The following is a 12059-nucleotide window of genomic DNA, read 5'->3' as shown; positions in this document are numbered from 1 at the left end:
TCAATTTTAGAGAGTCTGAAAAAACTAAAGGAGACTCCACGTTGAACTTTTTTGTATATTTGTGTCCCTCAAGCCCGAAAAAGTATAAAATAATACCTGGGGGAACCGCTTGATCTTGCGACCAAGGAGTACTTTCATAATAGTTCGTTGACCTGAAAAGTAAAAAGCGATCAAGGACACGTCGTTTTATTTCCTTATCGAGTTCGAAACGACAAAAACCCGGCAATCTTTTCCTGATTTTGCGGTCAGAAAAGAGCTAAAAGGGGACCGTCTTTTAATTCCGTTTTAACGAGTGAAAAAGAAACACTCGGCGATCTTTTCATGTTTTAGGAGTCAGAAAAGGGCTTAAAAGACGACTCTGATATTTTTATTTGTGAAAAATTACAATTTCTCTCGAAATCCCTTTGTCCTGCACAAGCAACACATTACTCATACCTGTTTAAAATAGGCAAAAATACATTCAAAAACATCTTTTCATGGTAAAAAATGAACTAATTCATCCAAAAAACCTATAAAAAGACCTTTTACCATGTCATTTTTACCGTTTCACTGTTGAGGTTGAAAAAGGAGCTTTTGACAAGAAACTTCCCGTGGTCGCTGCGGAAAATCTGACCGTCGGAATCGAACGCCGTCTCATCCAGGTATTTTACACATCCTACTCTGCATTTCTATCCGTTTAGAATTAATTTTTAGGTCTTAGTTTCATTTTTTGGGGGGGTTTTGGTTTTGGAATGCGCCTCTCGGCGGACGCAGGTGCCCTTCGGGTGACCTGCGTCCCCCGACTTTTTCTCATACGGGAAAACGGTCGGAAGACGCAGCCCGCCTTCAGGCCAGCTGCGTCCGGGCGCCCTGTGCTACAAAGCCGGGGTGCGTCCTCCGAGAAACGCGCATTTCAAAACCCCAACTCTCTCAAAAAACCACCAAAAATTCCCAAATCAATTTCTAATTGCTATTTTTGATATGCAGGGCATTAATCATGTTAGACTGGAGAGAAAGAGAGCATGTAGAGGAAGATGAAGCTGCAATAAATCATCAACCTTCCCTGGATGCCCTAAGAGCATGCGGATTATACAAATATTGGACCATACCGGGCATGAGGGGCCAGGTAAGATTCTTGGAATGGCTGGTTGAGCGATGGAACGTACAAGAACAATGCTTTTACATAGGAGGGCACCAGCTCGAGATAGAGCCCTCGGATGTATACTTTCTCACTGGCTTGCCAAACAGAGGTGAGCAACTCAGTCTTGCGGGGACTAGGCCGGGTGGCCAATCCCTTGATAGTCTCCGCGAGGATTGGTGCACACGTGGGGCTCACCATTCAAAAGGCATAGAGATAAAACACATCACTCTACTAGAACTCAAAGTCATAGCGTTCACAGTTACCAGAATCTGCGGGGCGGCCGCTTTACACATTGCTTCCGGATCCCAAATGCGGATGGCAATTGACTGTTACCAAGGCACCATTTTCAACTGGTGTGAAGCTGTGTCGGCTCATATGAAGAGCCAACTGACCAAGGCAAAGAACGGACGACTAAAGACTTTTGGATATGGGCCTATAGTCGTGAGCTTTGCCTTGGAGAGAATTCCAATGCTGATCCCTCAGCAACTCACTGTTGATATCTTGGGTCCTCGGCAGCCAAAGCTGATACGATGGGTTGCGGTGATGGCCCGGCATCCTGACGAGGGCGCGACAGTAGTTCGATTCTCAGATAGTTATTTTGACTGGTTAGAGGGCCAGCTTTTTGTGATACAGGACTTTCCGTATGCCGGAATGGATTTCAGAGGTGATCCGGACATGGTTCTTCCACAGGGAGAACAATGGGACAACAGAGGTACTTTTTATTTTCACAAGTTTTCTAGTTATGTATTTTTTGTATTTTTTTATATATATCGTCTCAAAATTAATAGTAAATCTTTCAAAATGCAGATGTTGGTCCACAGCGTCCAGCCAACCTCCGGCCTTATGATAGACTACATCCAGCTGCACCGGTACCGGCCCCACAGGATGCGACAGCAGAAGTACTAGCTGAGTTGGAGCATGATCTAGAGCGTCTCACGGCAGATATACCTGAGACTACTATGGACGACATTCCTATCAGGCTTCAGCGCTTCGTAGTCGCGGTCCCTGGACCGTTTAGGAGATTTTTGCGTAAGGTAGCCCGCGCAGTGGTGTCGTACAGAGAGCACCACCAGTGATTGACTAGTCACTTTTGTAGTCACATGTGACATTTTTGACTTTTTGTACTATCATTTTGCCGATCATAAGGTGTTTTAAACCTATGATCGAAGACGATGTATATATTTTTTGACACACTTCTATCTATATATATCACTATTACCGGCTTATCTTGTTTAACATATGTGATGAAATGTTTTTAAATTTACTTGCATGATTATCGTAAATGTCTGTCCAACATTCGAGAAGCAATTGCATCTGCTAATGTATTCAAAGACCTTGGAATATGTTGATATTCAATGTAATCAAATTCACGTTCCAAGAGACGCACTCTCAAAAACAACCTTAATAACACAGGATTTCTAATGGCATAAACTCTATTAAGCTGTAATACAACAAGTTCAGAATCTAACCTCACTATCAAACGTCGAATTCCAAATGAAATAGATTCGGATAATAATTCAACCACTGCGCTGTATTCTGCAATGTTATTCGTTGTTTGACCGAGGCTTACCCCATGCATAGAAACTAACTCGTCAGAGGGCGAATAGATAACCCAAGCTGCGGAAGAGATATTCCGTGTATTACGACAAGCACCATCAGCAAATCCAATGTATGTTTGGAGAGGCGTCGACATCTACAATATCAAGAGTAAAACCAAGATAAGCCAGAATAATGACGAAAAACCACACTCGCTAAGCTAAGCACACTGACTAAACTAACACACTTGCTAGCTAGAAAGGAAATCTAACCTATCTAAAAAATTCTCCATACCCATCATTTTAAGCATAATACCTCTTTAGGTAAAGTCCATTTCTGGGTTTACCCAAAGAGTCCCCATCAAAATCAACTAACTCATAAGCCCCTTTTGCTAGCTTTCGCTTTACAATGTAGGGCCCATGCCACATGGGAACGAATTTTCCGGCACCTAGCTTATCGTTAGCTTGATCATATAATAGTACTAGGTCTCCTTCCGAAAAACTTCGAGGGGTTACATTTTTATCGTACTGAGCTTTCATTCGTTTCGCGTGAGTCTCGATAGCTAAAGTAGCGTCACGTCGAGTCTCATCTAATTTAGCCAAGTATAATAACCGTTTCTCCTCTTCGGAAGTAGCTGGAAGTAATTCGACAGCCATTTGAAGTGATGGGATTTCGCATTCAATAGGTAACACAGCTTCTAAGCCATAAACTAGCTGGAAAGGGGTGAAACCTGTTGAATTTTTCACTGAAGTTCGATATGCCCATAGCGCCGAAAATAACATGTTATGCCAATTCGTTCGATGGATACCAATGATCCGTCGAATCATGATGACTAGAACTTTGTTGATTGACTCAACCAAACCGTTGGCTTGCGGATAATAAGGAGTAGAGCTATCGTGGCGCAAACCAAGCTGGCTTGTAAGCTCAGTCATCATGACATTTCGAAAATGGCTCCCATGGTCAGTAATGATTGCTTGTGGGACACCAAACCTAGTTATGATATGATTGAATACGAAAACTGCAGCTGTCTTGCCGCTTGCGTCGAATGTAGGCATCGCCTCGGCCCATTTTGTAAAATAATCAACCGCGAGGATGATATACGCATGCCCCCCGGCCGAGTGAGGGTTACAAGTAATAAAGTCAATGCCCCATTTGGCGAATGGACCAGCGGCAATTATAGGGTGGAGAGGAGCAGGTGGAGCGCGCATCTTTCGATCAAACACTTGACAGTTGTGGCATGTTCTGACAGCAAGGATACAATCTTTAAACATAGACGGCCAGAAATAGCCAGCGCGCAACACCTTCTGAGCTGTGGCATACCCAGACATATGACCGCCACATGCTCCAGAGTGACAATCATTCAAAACTCTCTCAGCCTCTTCGTGAGTTAAACAACGTCGAAAAACTAAGTCTGCCCCCCGGCGATAAAGTGTATCTCCAATAATTTTGTATTGCTGGGATCGAAACCGAATTTTTCGACGGTCTTCCTTGGAAGCTTCAGGCCGAAAGGTTTGGGTTTGGAGATAGATGATTATATCCCCATACCACGGATCTAAAGTGCTAATAAGAAACAAAGATTCGTCCGCAATGGACTCCTCTGCCACAGTCTCTGTGTCAGCACTCGGGAAATCACACATCAATTCCGCAAAAACTAAAGATTTCTTAGACTTGGACTTCTCGAACTCCAAGTCGAACTCTTGCAGGATAACAATCCATTTAGAGTACTTGCCCCCTAGCAGTTGTTTTGTCAAAATATAAATCATAGGGTTGCAATCCGAAATAACCGTAGTTTTGCGAAGAAGAATGTAGTGACGAAAACGCTGGACAGCTTGAACGGCTGCCAGGGCCAATTTCTCCACATGTGAATATTTTAACTCAGTGGGATTTAAGGTCCTACTAAGATAATATATCACATGCTCCGCTCCGAATTCATCTTCTTGAACTAACACCATTCCAATGGTGGAATGCGAAGCTGCGAGGTATAAGAAGTAGTCCTGGTTGTAGTTGGGAGGATGCAATAACGGTGCATGGGTCAACGCGTGTTTTAATGCATCAAAAGATTGTTGGGCAATCTCGTCCCAAAAGAATTGTGCGTTCTGTTTCAACAACCGTGTAAAACCTTTAGTGACCTCGGCGTAGTTTGGGATGAATCGGCGTAAAAAGTTCGCTTTCCCTTGCAAACTTTGGAGTTGGCGCAAACTCGAAGGAGGAGGCAATTTGATGATAGCCTCGACTTTCGAGGGATCGACGCGAATGTCGGCTTTTGAAACAACAAATCCCAGCAATCGACCTGTTTCTATACAGAAAACACACTTGTGGGGATTCAACCGAATTCGATAATGCCTACACCTCATAAAGATTGCTCGTAGGTGGACAAGGTGATCAGCTCGACGTAAAGAATGAGCAGGCAAATCATCGAGATAGGGTTGCACAATGTGCTTGATATCATGAAATGCATAGGACATCGCCCGTTGAAAAGTGGCCCCGGCATTCTTAAGTCCAAAAGGTAATTTGCAATAAGCAAATGTCCCCCATGGACAAATGAATGCCGTTTTTGGTTGATCGGCAGGTAGAATATTGATTTGATTATAGCCTGAGAAACCATCCATGAAGGAAAACATCTCACTTCCGGCACAATCATCAATAATTTGATCGATATAAGGCGTAGGATAGTTGTCTTTTGGACAAGCTCGATTGATATCCCTATAGTCGATACAGATTCTTATTGTTCCTTGTTTTTTATTGACGGGAACAATATTCGATACCCAATCCGTTAACGGGATCGGATAAATGAAACCTGCTTTCAACAGCTTTTCGACTTCTGCTTTAATCGCAGCTGCTTTTCGAGGGTGAATCTGACGCAACCGTTGCCGAATGGGTTTAGCATCCGGGTAGGTCTTTATTTCATGAATAACAATGGCAGGATCAATTCCCGGCATTTCCTCGTAAGACCAGGCAAACACGTCGCGGAATTCTTGGAATAGGGCCTTGTAAGTTTGGATTTCTTCTTCAGTACATGCGGCACCTATATGAATGTTCTCCTCGATTCCGGGCTTCACTGAAATATCAATGGGAATAGTACGAGAAATATTCCCTAAATTCAGCTCTGAATCAGAATGTTTCGTTGGATCCTGAGCGTCTTTGACATATTCAGCGGTAAAGATAGATGAAAAATCATTTTCAAATGCATCATCCTTAGGTAAAAACGAAGATCTGTGATGGAGATCTTCCCATGGTAGATCGTCTACACTTAGGATTTCACGAAGTTGTTCGTCAGATGACACTTCTTCGGGAAACGTTATCCATTCTAAGGGTGAGGTGAAAAGTGACTCTTCACTGACCACATTCATTTGGTCGGCTTCGGTTGAATGAAAGTCGGTAAAAGACATAAGAGCTTCATAAGCAATCTCATACGGACTCAACGGCATAACATCACCGAGTGAGTCTAGCTCAGAGTCAGATGGAACATACCAAGGATCATCATAAATAATGTTTTTTGAGGTGATCATATGAATCGTTGCAAACGAAGGGTCTGCATTGAGTGGAGGGAGAGGAAAAGTTCCCAGTAAACCGGAATCCTTAACTAAACCTACACCAATGTCCCTATAAGGGATTGTCGTTTTACCAACATGTTGAATACTCTCTGAAGAGGCTGGATCGGATGAAAAGTATGTCAGCTGATCAATAGTCACGATCTTGCCGTTATGTGGAAACTTAATGACTCTGAAGACCGATGAAACGACCGCTGTCATAGCATATGACCAACTTCGACCCAAAAGAAGGTTGTAGTCTAGAGGGGCATCAACCACTTCCACATCCAGACTAACGGTTTTTCCTTCGACCCCTATAGGCAATTCTTGTAGAATACCAAACGGACGGAACCCACGGCCATCAAAGGCCTTAAGGATGGTGGGGGATTGGTTCAACGAAGGAGAACCAAGCGATCTCCAACATTGAATCGACATAATACACGTAATTTGTCACACGGAATTTGTCAAGGGTGCGGACACGACTGACCTTCCTAGAAGTCTAAGACATTGTAATGACAAACAAGACAAAATGGAGTGATCTTTCTCTAAATACACCTTTTACAACATGAAAACTACAAGTGTTTAGGCTTACCTTATTCCAAAATGCTATTGTTGAAGTCCGTTCTTGACGATCCGGATGAGCTCCTCCTTCAAGTCAATTCCTGCAACCACAAACAATCAAACAATTACCAAGCACTTGCATTTCATATAATAAAACATATATTCAACATGCAGACCAAGGAACACATGAAATAACTCATTAACACAAGCTATTGAGAAAAATAAACCAGTTTGTATTAATAACGAAACAAAGAAACTCTTACAACCTGGCCTTGGTGTTGTGCAAGTTCCTCCCAGGGTCCATCAAGGGTTTTCCTCTACTTTGACAAAGCTCACCCTCTCCCAAGTAGAATCAAGTGAAGACAATCTCTCCTCACAAAGGCTCTAATGGAAGACCTAAATCCTGCAGCATTTACCCAAAGAAAATGTATAGCTCCAACCTCCTCTCCTTCTGGCTCAATGCCTTTATTTATAGTGCTGTAAAGAGGTTATTCAGGTCCACTATCAATGGGATCATCCCCCTCTTTGGGTGGGATAGCTCCCTTATTGATGGGATAAGTTCCCCCTTAATAGAGATACATGAACCAACTGGAGGCGCATCCATTTCATCAAACCGACCTCTAGAATGTTCTAGAAGTAACCACAAGTAACTTTTTCAAGATAAAACTCGCGCATTTTGCCTTTTACAGAGGGACGCACCTGTCCCTTAACATACAGAGCGTCCATGGATGCAGATTTTGTGAACATGGTCAGCGTCCCCGCAGGTAAGGCTAGAGAGAACCTGCGACCCCAGAGATAAACATAGTTTTTACAAGACTTTCTCTCTTCTTTGAGTTTGAGATGGATAACAGAGGCATGAGACTTGCCTAAGAGGGTAGCATGACTGTTGATTTGAGCCATACTAACTGTGAGTAGTCAAGGTGACATTTTTTAGTGTAACAGGTAGTGCTATGGCAGGTGGAGTTGTAGGTGCCAATGTGGAAGGAACTATTGTTGTCACTGTGGGAATGGCAGTTGTGGAATTTTTTGCCAGGTCACTTTGTTTGGACTGAATCAAAATGTCCAACTCCTTCTCTATTTATTTAAGCTGATCATTGAGCTTTAGGACTAGGTCCATAAGCTCTTCATGTCCTTTTTGTGCTTCTAGGACTTCCATGGTTTAAGGGTGATGCAGCTAAGGAATTTTGAGTTGCTTCTTTAGTGCAACAATGTCAACATTCTTCTTTTTGATCAGCTGCTCTGTTGCTTTCACATCCTTGGGATCATCTCCCAATCCTATCACTAAGTCCCCTAAGGACTTGATTCTTATATCTTTGGCCTGTGAAGAGGCCTTTTCCAACTGAAACTGAGATGACATATTATTTAAAGGGTTCTACAAATGGTGGGCTGCTATGGATTTCCCTGTCAGTGTAGAATAAATCATCTCACCAGTTTGCTTATGTAGCTCAATCTGGTCAATGGGATGAATATCCCTTGCCAGCACTTCAAAATCCACTCTTTTGAAATCTGTTGCTGCCCTTGGCTGCTGAGTGGTCAGCTTGATGAAGCTCATTTTCATCTTTCCCTCTTTGACATCATAGGCTGACATGAGCCTTGTTTGATTGGTAGGGTGTTTCCAGGAAAACTAGTGTCGTTTTGAGCAACTAGCCCTTCAGGTTTAGCAGCGACCCTAGAAACAACAGTTTAAAGCAATTCAATGATTTCTTCTATGTGTAATGGATAAGAGAAAGATAATGGGACCAACCTGGAACTTCTGCCTAATCCTTTGCTTGATCTCTCTCCCCTTGGACAAAACTTGCAACTCCTCCCCATACTTATCCCGCTTGGAGAGTACCTGTAGAAACACAATAACAAAGAACCGTCAAAGCATCTTGATCTATTACAACATACACATTACAAAATCAGATATATAATGAACATATAATAGCAGTCACAAATGATAACATTGACAATTGCACAATCATATGGAAGAAAACTTGAAGAACTTTATTAAATAGAAGGGAGAATTACAACCCATTTGTCTGATCCAGCATCATCCTCCCAACATCAAGCCCTCTTCACCTCATGAAATAGAAATATCACACCAACAATACAATGCTCTTTCCTCAATTACAAACTATCAACACTTACTTTCAATTTACAACATTCCAGCCTCTGGATCTCTTAGTTGGGGGATCCATTTATAGATGTGTGCAAGGGTGTGAGTCATCTCTAGGTTTTGATTAGTGTCATTCCACTTGTTACATTTGGTTCCATAAGAGGAAATATAACTAAAGTTTAGATCTCTTACTCATCCTTGGGCGAATTCAGAGAGGCAAGTGGCAGAGGAGAAGTTTCTAGAAGATTCTATGAGCATCCACTTAGCAAACTGTCTTGGAAATTTGTCCATCCTCACTCATCACACCCTATAGAAGGCCTAATCAGTATGCATCACACCTGAGCAGTGTATCACTAAGTATGCATCACACTTGGCCAATGTAGTAGTTAGTATGGTTCAGTTTAGGCTTTTTTTGGATGGTTTTTCAGGTGGAACTTTTGGGGAATGATGTAATCAGATGACCATGTTCTTTTAGGGTATGAAACAACTCTTTTAGGGGTTGATGAACCCTAGTTTATCGAAATATAATTTTTGGGGTTGAAGTGCCCAAATATGTCTATAATAATTATAAATTCATTTCATGTACATAGATTAGATATTCGTTTGCAGATGCAGACTGGTGATTCTTCAGAGGTAGAGTCATCATCCCTGGTTCGGATGACCATCTGTGTAGCATCTTTGTTCATTTGATGTTTTTATATCCCTGAATATATCACAGCCTAGATGGATGAAACTAGATTCGGGGTCTTCAAACGCGTTCAATCTTCGCCCGATGTACAAGTCGATCCATGTGAAAATATGTTCTGAAGTCGAACATGGAAAGACATCGCCTGATTACCAGCCAATAATGTGAGCTGCTAACAGATGCGAGAGGAATCACCGATAATGATGATGACCCTCAAGGTACTACAGTACAATTCACATGGTGTGAATATATGATCTAATGTCGAACACCATGCAAAATCTTTCGGTTGAAGGCCATTGATGTCAACCTGTCGCCGGAAGTGAGAAAACTGCCATTGAGGCATGCTAGCTTCAAAGCACTGAAAGGGTTGTTTCTAAGTCAACTTCTTGGATAATGAGCTGATTTCAACAACAAGTGACTCATCATAGGAGGGCCTTAATGTATCCCACATCTACGACACAAAACGAAGAAAATGATTTCTGGAGGTGAAAACAATCTGACGACATAAGGTTTAGGAATGACGGTCATGAAAAATGAAGGTTGAAGGTATTGCAGTGGATGAGGCATTAACTGGATTGTTGTTTCTCGACTGAATGACTTCTCTTGAACATGTCAGCGACACTGAGATGGATTGGTAGTGTTAACCCCAAAATATGGATGGTGCGAAAGACCAATGGTGAGATGACCAGTGAATAGAATAACCCAACCTGACTCAAAAATGGTGATGGAGTGAAAGTGTCATGTTCAAGAGCGACCTACTACCATAAAGTTTTCAAGTTTTCTTCCCTTTTTCCCCAGTCATTGCTAACCAATACCTCTTTATTTTTGTCAAGATTGAGGAGGATAACATATGCTTGTTCTATAATTTGCCCTTCAGGCAAACCTGTCGCTATGTTTTAACGAGTCTAGCGACAGTGAAACTCGTTCTTGTCTAGAATGGACAAGTTTGTCGCTATTGTTTTAACGAGTTTAATGACAAGGATAACTTGGTCCTTTTCATGTTTAGAGAGTTTGAAAAGGGATGAAAAGAAAACTCCAGAAGTTATTTTTTGTAGAATAATCCCTTAGGTCCGAAAAAGGACAAAATAATACGAAAGGGATGACTTTTCCGATCACTTTAACGAGCCAAAAAAGACAAGTGCTCGAACTTTTTCGTGAGATAATCCCTCAGGTCCAAAAAACATTAAAATATATAGGAGGGATGATATTTCCAATCACTTTAACGAGCTGGAAAGGCCGGTGCTTGACAATCTTTTCATATTTAACGAGTCTGAAAAGGGTTTAAAGGAGACTCAGTTTGAGGAACGAGTGGTGTCTAGGGTAGCAACTGGTTTCAGTGAATTTGGAACTTCTCAAAACATGTTGAATTTTATGAAGAGGCTGGCTAATAAGACCACTCGTTGCAATTGTTCCTCAAAAAGGGTAAAAAACCAAGTGGAAGTGTATGATTAGCCAAAAGAATGGAGGTGATGAGAGGTACACGACCAAGGCTCAAAAGGCTGAAAGCATGGCAATCACAAAGGTTAATTACCGAAAGGTGGGTTCATTTTTTAACTAGCTTGAACCATGGGGGAACTATGCTCCATGTCAGTTTCTTTTTTATACAATCTTGAAACGTCGAAACCATGCTTGAAGTTCAAAGATGTTTGATTCACTATTTAGCATATTAGATTCTTTCATCAGTCGTTCAACCTGCTCAAAACTCCATCAAATTGATTAGAAATACATATATATGGGAGAAAAATGCACTAAAACTAACATTCTACCTTGAAGCCCATGAATAGTGAACATAAGAAGTAGTTTTACCTTTCACTTTCATCATTTCATTTCAAATTTGTGATTTTTGAGCTCTGAAGTGGTTTTCCCCCTGAAATTTCACTAGCTGATTTCAAGAGATTTTGTGGATCATTCTTTGCATCGTCAGGACCAAGAAGGAGCTCCCCCTGAGCTCTTCATTTTCATTCCATCTTTTCTTGATTCTGAGCATGTTTTTCTACTTTTCTGGGCCCCTGGGGTTCAAATATTTCATTCCCCAATCATCGCATCTAGCCAGTATTGAAAGGTGTGCTTCATACTGAGTTGTCAATAGCAAGTCAGTATGCATCTCACCTTGCTCAAAGGCAAGGTGCGATGGGCACAGAAAGGAAACTTTACATTGTGTTTTTTCATCAAATTTTTACCTGTTTTTGCTCAAAATTAGATCCTAATTCATCTATTGTTTGTATTTCAGATATTTGTTGGACCAAGATAGTTGTCACATGGCGTGAACGAGAACATGAAGAAGAGGATATGATCATGGAAAATTTTAGGGGCGAATATTTGCCCTTTGGTGAAATTAAGGGGTTTTAAATTTTTAGTGGGCGAATATTTTATATCATAGTACATTTTTACAAATTGCCTCAAATGGCCCACCTTATTTTAAGGGAGAGGGTAAAAAAGGGAAATTTAGCCCTTGAAATTATGAGTTACAACCTTCCATTCGACCTAATTTTCAAGAATAGGTTTTATTTAAGTGAATCCTATGGGCCA

Source organism: Pinus tabuliformis, chromosome 7 (assembly GCF_031772625.1).
Source record: "Pinus tabuliformis cultivar Carrire ecotype Pingquan chromosome 7, CPIR1, whole genome shotgun sequence".
NCBI lineage: Eukaryota > Viridiplantae > Streptophyta > Pinopsida > Pinales > Pinaceae > Pinus > Pinus tabuliformis.
The sequence above is the reverse complement of the archived record's forward strand: the minus strand, read 5'-3'. Positions refer to the sequence as shown.